Source organism: Mauremys reevesii, linkage group 8, assembly GCF_016161935.1.
Source record: "Mauremys reevesii isolate NIE-2019 linkage group 8, ASM1616193v1, whole genome shotgun sequence".
In the NCBI taxonomy this organism is placed as follows: Eukaryota; Metazoa; Chordata; order Testudines; family Geoemydidae; genus Mauremys; species Mauremys reevesii.
This window is the reverse complement of record NC_052630.1, coordinates 98294862-98305984: the sequence shown is the minus strand read 5'-3', so window position 1 is coordinate 98305984 and position 11123 is coordinate 98294862.

The window sequence follows — 11123 nt, the reverse complement described above, 5'->3', positions numbered from 1 at the left end:
AAGTTTTCTAATATTGGCGCAACATGACTGACTATTATTAAGGAAAAGGTGGAAGAAACACCAGTCTCAGGGGATTCGGGATAGAACGACTTATCTTGACTTCAGTGGGGTTGCAGACAGTAAGTAAAGGCTGATTTGGCCCATGGCCTCTTGGACCGAAGGACAGTGTTGTCCTGAAGTCTTAAGGCCTTGTCTACGCCAGGATTTTAGCCACTGGTATACCTGTACCAGTGTAAACCCCTAGTGTAAACACAATTTATATCTGTGCAATGTAATTTGCATCAGTGCAATTTTCCTAGTTAGAATAAGCTGCAGCAGTGGAAATCATGCTGCAACATTGTACATTGTCTGCACTAGGGGTTTGCATGTGGCCAAAATCTTAGTGTAGACAATCTGATTTGGGGGAAAATAGTAGTTACTCACAGGTGACATGGGAGACACTCAGACAGAGGCTGGGTGAGGCAGTGACACTAATACAGAAACTAAAGTAATTCTGAAGAGGAGTACGGGTGGTAGGGAGAATAAGATACAAAAAACACTGGTAATTTGGTAACAGCAGATACTGGTAAGACCAGATACCCTTTGGCAGGAACAGTCTGAAACTGTTTGGATAGATCATGACATTTTAGAAATGCTGTGTGAGTGGAAACAAACAGAAACAAGAGGCATGAATGCAGCCACAGGGAATTTTCAAATCTGTAAGAAAGTTTGTGGAAAAATGTGTGCTGCATTGGCCCAGGTTTTCTGCCAACAAGCCAGATGGGATTGTAGCATTAATCATTCAGTGGATTTTGTTATTGTTTTTGAAATACTATTTTATTGGCATAAACTAGTCCACAAAACATACACATTCAAGATGCACGGTCATAAAAGAATGATAAAATCTTGTGAAGAGAGAAATGAAAAAATGATGGTTTCCCCTAGGCCTGGAAACCATTTCTGAACTCCTATCTGAGAACTCTTGCAAAAGGATGGATTCAGGGATGCGTAAACTAGCCTAGGAATTATTCCAAAACACCATAGAGCTCATTGCACGTTTACAGAAGTTTAGAAGAAAATTCCAGATTCCCCTGAGAAGCAGAAATTTGGCATGGAGTTTTGTTATAATCAGCTTCTCATAGCAACAACCATTTAGTTTTAAAAAGGAATAGAAACCCCAGGTCTATTACACTGGTAAGCAGTATGGGTCTGTAGTTGGGCAGTCACCTTGCTCCGGCTAAGAAGGGGTTAAAAGCCAGCCCTTGGAGAGGGCCGGGGCTGAGAGAGAAAACCCTAGGCTGATTGGGGAAACAGCCGCAGCTGGGCCACGCCCCAATCAGGCCACAGCTGGCCCTATAAAGGAGCTGCTAGGCTGACACTTGGGAGACAGGCCAGTCCTCGCTTACAGACAGCCCCCCAACCTCAAGCAAATACTCACCAGCAACCACACACCACCACCCTCATAGGACCTGGTGTCACTCCTGCAGTCTACTCCACACCCCCAGTGATAGGCGTTTCCTCCCTTTTAAAGGCCTTCTCCCTGTTGTGCATGATTGACAGAGTCAGATGGGTGGGGTTAATTCTTCCTCTGGCCCCTTCTTCATCTGTGTGGGGCCTATACATCCCATCATGGGGTTCATTTACTCAGCTGTCTGAGTAGGGTGACCAGAGGTCCTGATTTTATAGGCACCGTCCCACTATTTGGGGCTTTTTCTTATATAGATGGATATTATCCCCCACCATCTCCCAATTTTTCACACTTGCTGTCTGGTCACTCTACTCCCCTACCCCTGTTGCTGTTGAAAGATGTGTGTAAGAGGAAGCTTCTTCTCTCTCATCTTGCTCTGTCTGCAGCAGGTAAGGCTCCCATATTGAAAATCTATCCAAGACTTTGCGATAAGAGGCCATGGGGAGTGCTCCTGTGAGTGGCATGCTGCCTCTATGTACAGAAAGTAAAGAAGATAAAGAGAATGGATATTATTGACTTAAATTTATTTAGGGTATTGCAGTAGAACTGCATTTTTAGGAAGGGTTTAAACGAGAAGAGTGGCTTGATCAGAATAGAAGTCATTTCATCCATCTGTCTATCCATCCATCCACACGCAAAACTTAACTGAATCACCAAGATGTCTACACGCCTACTCCTCAGGATCTTATTGCTGTAGCCCTAATCTTTCCTCTACCTATTCTCTCCCTACTGTTAGTCACCCACACTTACTGTGTCATTCCTAATGTTTACACTGTTAGCGCTTTCAGGTGGGGTCATTTCTTTCTCTGTTTTCTGTGCAGTGCTGTGCATGATTATTATTTCCATTAAGTTTTTAATATTGTTGTGGGGCCAAATTGGGAAGTCCTGACCCATACAAACTCCTATTGCAAGGCCAATTCCCATGGGTAAAGACTGTGTAAAAACTGACTAAAGACTATAGGATTTGCCCCTTTATTGGGATGGCGGCTCAGCTTTGGAGCAACTCAGGGTCTCAGAAACTGATGTTCAGAGGCAGTAAGATATTCTTAAAGCTCATTTTCACTAGGAAGAAAGATGCATTCTTAATTCATGTTGGCTGACTTGAGGTAAAATCCTAGTGTGAATGCTACAGATTGCCTGGTCTTCACAAGTTAGCAGGTGGAGTTAAAGATTATAAGGGAACATAGGGTTTACCTTGACCTGCTGGCTTTTGTTAAAGCTACAAACTGCCTCAGTACTGCCAACTCACACAATTTTATCATTACTTCAGCGGTTCTGGGGTGGCTTTTTACCTGTTTTCATGATACAGGTAAAGCTACCAATTCACAAATTTTCCCTTACTCAAAATGGCCACCATCTCCTATTACTGTCAAAGGGGCTGAAGCCAGCACAATGGCTGCAATTTCTCTATGGTCTATCTGCTTGTAGTGTTACCAGGCGTCCGGTTTTCGACCAGAACGCCTGGTCGAGAAGGGACCCTGGTGGCTCCGGTCAGCACCACTGACCAGGCCATTAAAAATTCGGTCCACAGCACAGTGAGGCTAAGGCACACTCCCCGCCTGCCCTGTCTCTGTGCAGTTTCTGGAAGTGATCAGCATGTCTCTGGGGCCCCAGACACAGGGGCGATCAGGGAAGCTCCACATGCTGCCCCTGCCCCCGGTGCCAGCTCCACAGCTCCCATTGGCTGGGAACCATGACCAATGGGAGCTGCATGGGCAGCACGCACCGTGTAGAACCTCCTGGCTGCGCCTTGGGGCCGGACATGCCAGCCGCTTCCGGGAGCAGCGCAGAGCCAGGTCAGGTAGGGAGCCTACCTTAGCTCCGCTGCCTCACTGATTGGGAGCACTATCCCAGTCCTGAGCCCCTTCTGGAGCCCACACCCTGCACCCCCTTCCACACCCTATCCCCCTACCCCAGCCCTGAGCCTCCCATACCCAAACTCCCTCTTGGAGCCTGCACTCCAAACCCCTCAGCCACCTTCCAGAGTCCCCTCGTGCACCCCAAACTTCTCATACCCAGCCCCACCCCCAGAGCCCACACCCCCAGCTGGAACCCTCACCTGCTCCCACATCACAACCCCCTCCCACCCCCTGAACCCCTCACTTCTGGCCCCACCGCAGAGCCCGCACACCCAGCTGGAGTCCCCACCTCCTCCTGCACCCCAACCCCCTGCCCCAGCCCAGTGAAAGTAGTGAGGGTGGGGGAAAGCGAGCAACAGAGGGAGGGGGCTAGAGTGAGTGGAGGAAGAGCCTCAGAGAAAGGGTGGGTCGGGGAGGAGCCTCAGGGAAGGGGCAGGGCAAGGGTGTTTGGTTCTGTGCAAAAAGAAAGTTGGCAACCCTACTGCTTGTGGAAGTGAGGCTGCTCTTAATAAAGGCTGTTTGCAGTCTTGTAGCCACGTTGGTCCCAGGATATGCAAGACACAAGGTGGGTGAGGTAATATCTTTTAGTGGTCCAACTTCAGAAGCTGGTCCAAAAAAGAGATTACCTTGCCTACCTTGTCTCACCTAATAAAGTTGGCTGCCATCTTCCACTGTTTGCAATTAGATTAAAGCCATGCGCACAGGCAAAATGGCTGCCCCTCTGTGGTTCAGAGGGCTGGACAGGACACAGGGATTATGAGGAACAGCAGAGACATTGTGAAAGGTGGATTGGGAGAGTGAGGGGGAGCAGGAGGCAGCTTTAGAGGTTTCAGGGGAATAGCGTGCAGGAGGGTGTGGGGGCAGGAGGGAGGCTGAGGGGTGCAGAGGACAATGATAGGAATGAGAGATGGAGAGGATAGATTGGCAGCTCCCCCAGCCTGGGGATGGGGTGGGTAAGGGGAGCCCCTTTGAGCAGCAAGGGGAAGGTATTGTTGCCAGCTTCCACAAACTTATTGTGAGTCATGGGATTTTGCCCCCTGCAGGGGGAGCTCATAGACTTTAAGGTCAGAAGGGACCATTGTGATCATCTAGTCCAGGGGTGGGAAAACTTTTTTTGGCCTGACGGCCACATCTGGGTGGGGAAATTGCATACAGGACCATGAATGTAGGGTTGGGGCAGGGGGTTGGGGTGCAGGAGAGGTGTGGGGTGTACAGGGGGGCTCAGGGCAGGGGGTTGGGGTGCAGGAGGGGTTCAGGGTGCGGGCTCTGGCCTGGCGCTGCTTACCTGGAGCAGCTCCAGGGTGGCAGCAGCATGCAGCGGGGCTAAGACAGGCTCCCTGCCTGCCCTGGCCCCACATTGCGCCACTCCTGGAAGCGTCTGGCACCACGTCCTTTGGGGGGTGGGGGCAGAGGGCTCTGCATGCTGCCCTCGCCTGCGGGTACCTCACCCGAAGCTCCCATTGGCCACAGTTCCCCATTCCCGGCCAATGGGATCTGCAGTGGGCAGAAGCCATCATCACATTCATGGACAGACTCATTGAATACAAGTAACATAGGCATATAATAAACATTCCACTGTCTCCACTATAAATTAGATCAATATATTCACACAGAAAATTCTAATAACTCAATATATAATTTCCTCTCATTGTCTCGGTCAGCTATGGGGTTCATAAAAAATTGTTACATCTCAGTAATCATCATGCTACACTCCCCTTCTCTAGAGCCACATCAGAGGCCAGAAAACCTCTCATGGATGGAGACAATTATACCAATTATGCCATTCTAACCCAGAGATACTCTTATTTTCAAAGTGTAATGAATGAAGTGCCTACACAAGTACTCAGTCCATTAAAATTTATATCTCTCTTAGCCCATCTGAGGGCTCTTAGGTTCTTGTTTCCTCATTTGCAGAGGCTGATAAATTGGAATGCCAATGCCATTAAACACTATGCAGCTCTTAGGCAGATCCATACATTTGCTAGGTGACACTTTCATCTAGATACTCATGTAACTGGTTTAAAATTAGACAAAAGTCAAGAACAGTAAACGAAAGACAAAGCAGAGCCTCTTACCTGACCTCTGAAAATGCATTGCTTTGTCCCTGTAACAATCAGGGGCGGCTCTAGGCATTTTGCTGCCCCAAGCATGGCAGGCAGGCTGCCTTTGGCCGAAGCCGTGGGACCAACGGACCCTCCGCCGCAGGCAAGCTGCCGAAGGCAGCCTGCCTGCCGCCCTCGTGGCGACCGGCAGAGCGCCCCCAGTGGCTTGCCGCCCCAAGCACGTGCTTGGTGTGCTGGTGCCTGGAGCCGCCCCTGGTAACAATTAAGAGTCACAGAATGACCTTCAAGCTGGATGGAGCTTTCAAGTGTATCAGGAACAGAAATTAGTTTACCTTGCTCTTCCTTACCTTGTCCTACAACATTCCTTGCAATGCTGGCTAAATGATTAAAGAGAAATGGGTATGGTCCCTCCACCCCAGAGGCCTCTTTTGAGTCTGTTGTGTGAATTCACAGAGCTGAATTTGCCCAGACACCAACTGGTGGAATGCTGAGAAGGAGAGAACTCACATTTCAACACCATAACCTGCAAGCAGAATAAAGATGATACAGAAAACTATTCACAAAATCATTTGTGTATGGATAATTATTCTTTATTTCACATATCTCCCCCTCCCCCCAGCATACAGGCATGATCCTCTTCCCATTGAGGTCAAAATTTGAGAAATTGTCTTCAGTGATTTGTCTCTAAAATGCTCAGATCTCTTTAAAGTGCCAAGCCGTTTTGTGTTCATTCTTTTAATCTCTTTACCCCACCTCCCCTTTCACTGAAACTCCTTCAACAAACCATGCAAGTCACTCATCCTGTTTCCTTAGAGTCCATCCATCCAATATCAGTAAAAATGTAAGTGTTATACCTGGATGATGCAGAATGTGCAAAGGTCAATTAGTCATAGTTTAATGCAAGGATCATGCCTAGTTTCATGCATTAATTTCATGCTTTATTATGCCCGCATCCTGGCAACATGCACATAATCCTATTACATTTGCCAGTATGGGCTGCATCAGTAGAATGGCTGATGGACTTTCTTTCTTTTTTTTTTTTAAATTCGATGAAAAGAAAATGAGTACTGGTGTAGTAACAAAAGCCAATGCAAACAAACAAAACCTTCACTCTTAACATACAGTGAGGATAAATAATATCATGTATGTAAGCCAGAGACGTAAAAGGGAGAGTAGTCAGCATTTTCCAGGTAGTAGACAGAGGATAGAGAAATGTCCCTTGGATTTAACTAAGAAGAAATAATTAGTGACTTTAATAAATTTCAGGTATTTCTTGCTTTCTGATGTAAAATACTTGGTATCATCAATGGATCTTTGGAAGGACAGACATTTGTACACTGTTCTTTTTAACACTAGTTTCCATTCTGATTGCCCCTGGTTTGTATGGATCTTAAATAGTGTGCATCTTTTCTTCTTTACGTGTGGGGTTTTTGGGGGGGAGGGTCAGTTACTTCATTTTTCTGTAACTGCTCTTTCCTTTGTGTGTCTGATCTGCACCAGTTCTTCAACACTCATTTCTCACCAGCCCATCTCTACCAATAGCCAGCATTTTCTATTACGACTGCTCACTCTGTCTATGCCTGTCTGTGAGAGGGATTTTTTTTATTATGAATTGCTACAAAAGGAATACAGTTTCTGAGACCAACACTTAAATTCAGTCAATCACTCTATATAACTCTTATTTTGTGGGTATTGGAATTGGATTGAAGAAGCTTGAGTGCACTTTTGCATTTTCCTTTGCAATTGATTTTTGGAGCTTGACATATGTATTTTCATAAGTACTTGGCATTTTGGAGAAAATGTGGAAGGTGAGGAAAATGGAAAAACTATTAGAAAGACCTGGCTGTGTGAGAAGAGAGCTCCATCACTGGTCTTTTTCCTCTATACCAGATTCTGCCACTTGTATTCACACTAAATAATGCCTTAAGTCCAAACGAATGTTAGGATGGCAGAATTGAGCCCAGAGGTGTATAGCACTATTTTTTATTTTATTTATTTATTTGCCTTTCCAGTTAAGTGAGTTTCCAGAGCAGAAAAGACATTAAAAGTTCTCCTGAAATCAGAGTAAGGAACACAAAATGTATTTTTACATTCTCTCATTTATCAAGATGTACAGATAAAAAATTAAAAATTAAACCTTGCAAACCAGTGGTTGGTTTATCATAAATCTTGCTGTAGTTTAAGATCAGAGAAGTGAAGAAGTAATGTTTATCCTTGACATTTTCATGCACAGTTCTAGAAACTCTTTATTCAATAGACAAAAGGAATGGGCAAGTAGTTAGGTTTGTCCCAGCAAAGATCTTCTGTTCCCAGGGAGACATTCAATCGACCTGAGCTTCACCTCTGCTACCCCTACACTGCAGAAGAATTAATGCAATAATGTTTGTAGCATAAAACTAGACAGGAGCCTATAATCATCTTGAATTTAGATGAAAAATATTGTATCTAGAAGGGTTTGACATCTGTTGAGTTGTTTAAAAATACTGTTACTCCTTTTGACCAAAGTGGCTAGCCAAAGTTTGAGTTATTTCCGTTAGGGGAAGAAATTGAGGATGGAATCTGTGATTCAATCCTGTTAATTTGCAACGAGTGTACCAAGTCCTGGTCCCTTGAACACTGCAGGAATCAAACAGCAGGAGAAGGTTTCTTTGCCCACAGCTCTAAGCTTCTTTAAATCAGCACTTGACCAGAAAGTTCTCTCTCCAAGCTTTTCTCAGGGCCATGCTCCCAGTTCCTGTTTAGCCAGTGTCAGGAGGTTCAGGTTTATTTTTAACTTCTCTCTCCTACACAGACACGCACACGTCCATCAAACAATACGCAGCAAAACCTTCACCCAAAGAGTTCTAATTTGTGTGTGTGTGTGTGATATTTTTCCTGAAGGAGAGGCAGCGGTCATATTCAACAGTAAGGTTTAACCCAGACTATGATAACACTTACCCAACTTGTCTCCTGACTGTATGTGCTACTGTAGAAAAGCAGTAAGCTTGAGAAGACTATTGCATATTGATTAAGAGAATAGAATTGATTTCATGGCAATATCACAAGGTCTGCTGTTCTTGTGAGATCTTTCCTGTCTTAGGCAATATCCCAATTAATTATGGAAAATTATGGAAAATTAATTCATTTAATGCTCAAAGTGTTTGGAGATCCTCAGATGGATGTCACCATACAAGTTCACACTCTTACATGATGAGCTGCTTACCCATACTACTTCTTCAGGCAAACTCCTATCAACAGGAGTAAGGGCCTCAGGATTTGGGCCATTATTTTTAATAAGGATATTGATTATTAATTAGTGATGGGCTTGTACTAAAAAACCCACTTCTGAATATCCCAGGTTTTTGGGATAAGGGGACTGGGGCTGGAATCCAAACTCAAATCCAAATGTCACTGCTATCACTAGCAGTATAAAGTACTGAACCAACCCAACACCCACTCCCACACCCCCATACCCACAGCAAACTGAGTTTATCTGGATCCAAGTTTTGCAACTCAGGCACAACGGTACTATTATCTGACGGGGCTGTTGTAGCTGTCTGAAGCATTCCCAGAATCCATTAAAGGCTGAGAGGTACATTAGGTTGAAGGCTGTCTAAGGTAAAGTGCTCAGAGTGGATAAAAGGTTAGAGTTATCCATATATGTTCCACAATAAAGACCAAATGTTCTCCTGACCTTATAGTCCAGGAAGCCTTTTGTGTGCTTCCCATTTGACATGCTGCTCTACCATTCAAGCAGTTGTTTCTGACTTCTAGCATGCGAGGAGCATATCCTTGGCCATTAGGCTGTGCCCATTTATACCTGGTTTATTTGGGCATACAGTTATAATCATTAAGATAAAGATATCTGGTTTCAGTTCAACAGCCATTTTAAACACCCTGACAATTATGCTGCCTCTTTTCTGACCTGATAGATGAGCATTCCCTAAACACAACCTTGGGTGGGGGGGTGTCTCCTGATGAAATTGACAACACTAGCACATACTAGCATCTGTTAGCTCCATTGTATACATCCTAGAATGGATCCAGTGAAGCAGAAGAATGATTGGTGTTGGTTTTTTTGTGTGTGTATATGCGATGAGTGTGCCTCTCTGCACACACATAGAGATGCTTTTTTAAAACATTCATCTCCCTTCATAGCCCTGATATCCAGTTTAATCTTGACATCTCTACCCCCACATAGCTTCTTAGGGCAGTAAGATTAATTCTTAAGTCTATCTCAGAAGAGTAAATCTTAGGTTCTTATCTAGTGGAGTCCACCAAAAATCTGAGTAGGTGGTAACTCGCTCTCTCTGATTTGGTACTGAACTGATACACATACCTCCTCACATCTATGCCAATGTAAGTGGAAGTTCTGTCTTTCTGTCGAGTATTAAATCAGCCAGAGCCAGCTTAGGGACAGGTGTGAGAACAGTGTGGTCACATATGGACCCTACCTGCTTGTAGAGACCCCTTGGTGACCAAAGTGTCAGAGCTGGGAGCATCAGCAATAAAATACATTTTTCTTTTTTAACCAACAAAACAGCAGGGATGAGATCATTGGGAACATTGTGGAGAGAGAGGTGAGCAACAGTGGATTCCTTATTGGAGGACAGGAGGAGAGATTGAAGAAATGCACCCACTGGACAATTTTTGCATGTCCTTTAAAAATATACAATACCAGCACTGAATCCAATGTTCTGATGGCTCATTATTGCTGTTATTTCACATCTATACTGGTGTTTTCCAGAGAGGATAAAGTCACAGCCCCAAAGAACTCTTCTTTAGGTTGTGTACAACATGATGCAGAGAGATATGACCTCACAGGAGTGAGGCCTGGGCCTCCTTCCTCTTTTTTGGTCTTGTTTTTTTATTTTAGTATAATTTAGATTTCCTTGAGTTGGTGGTGGCATTGTTCAGAAGCTGTGGAAAGGCCATTAAAGATCACAGGGTATCATTTACAGAACTAAGGATGATACCCACACAGTCCTGGCCAAATGGTAATTTTGTGTAATTACATTCGACCTAACTACATTCCCTCCACAACTTCAGTTAGATACAGCACTCTTCACTTCTGATTGACTGGAATATGGGCAGAATCACTTTGCCTTTAGAGAGGAAACTTGGAGCTTATATCCGAGGGGTAGCCATGTTAGTCTGGATCTGTAAAAGCAGCAAAGAGTGGGAACACTTCATATCTACTTCCCTCTCTATCTATCTATCCATGCTCCACAGAGCACAAGAATCTTTCTGAAAGAAAATTCCCCAGAGTTTTTATGCTAAAGGTCTGTTAGTCTTCCAGGTTATATCTGCTTTCCAGTCTTCTGCTATCATGGATTCAGCTTAATGAGCAGTTACTGAATCGGAGAAATAAGCGTTGCTCTATCATTCCTAAACATCAAAAGACTAATAAAAGCTCCTTATCTTTACCACCATATTCCCCAAGAAAACACTGCTGCTTCTGTACATAGTGCCTTCCAAGGAAGGCAAGCCAAATGTGAAGCTTGGATTTCACCTCTGTGCAATATTGCTGGCTGTGTCCTGTTGAGCTGGAGGTGTCTTAGCTTACTGCTGGATACCATTTCTTTCCCTTGTTATGCTGCCATCGCAGTGGACAAACTGCACAAGGCTGTTCTGCATTCTGACAAAGGAAGTTGTCTTGGGCTTTCCCAGAGAGCAAGACGTTGTTGATTCTGAAAAGTGGCACTTCCTTGACTAAGCTCTTAGGGGTGTGGTGTGGTGTGGTGTGGTGTGGGGTGTGTGTGTGTGTGTGTGCAC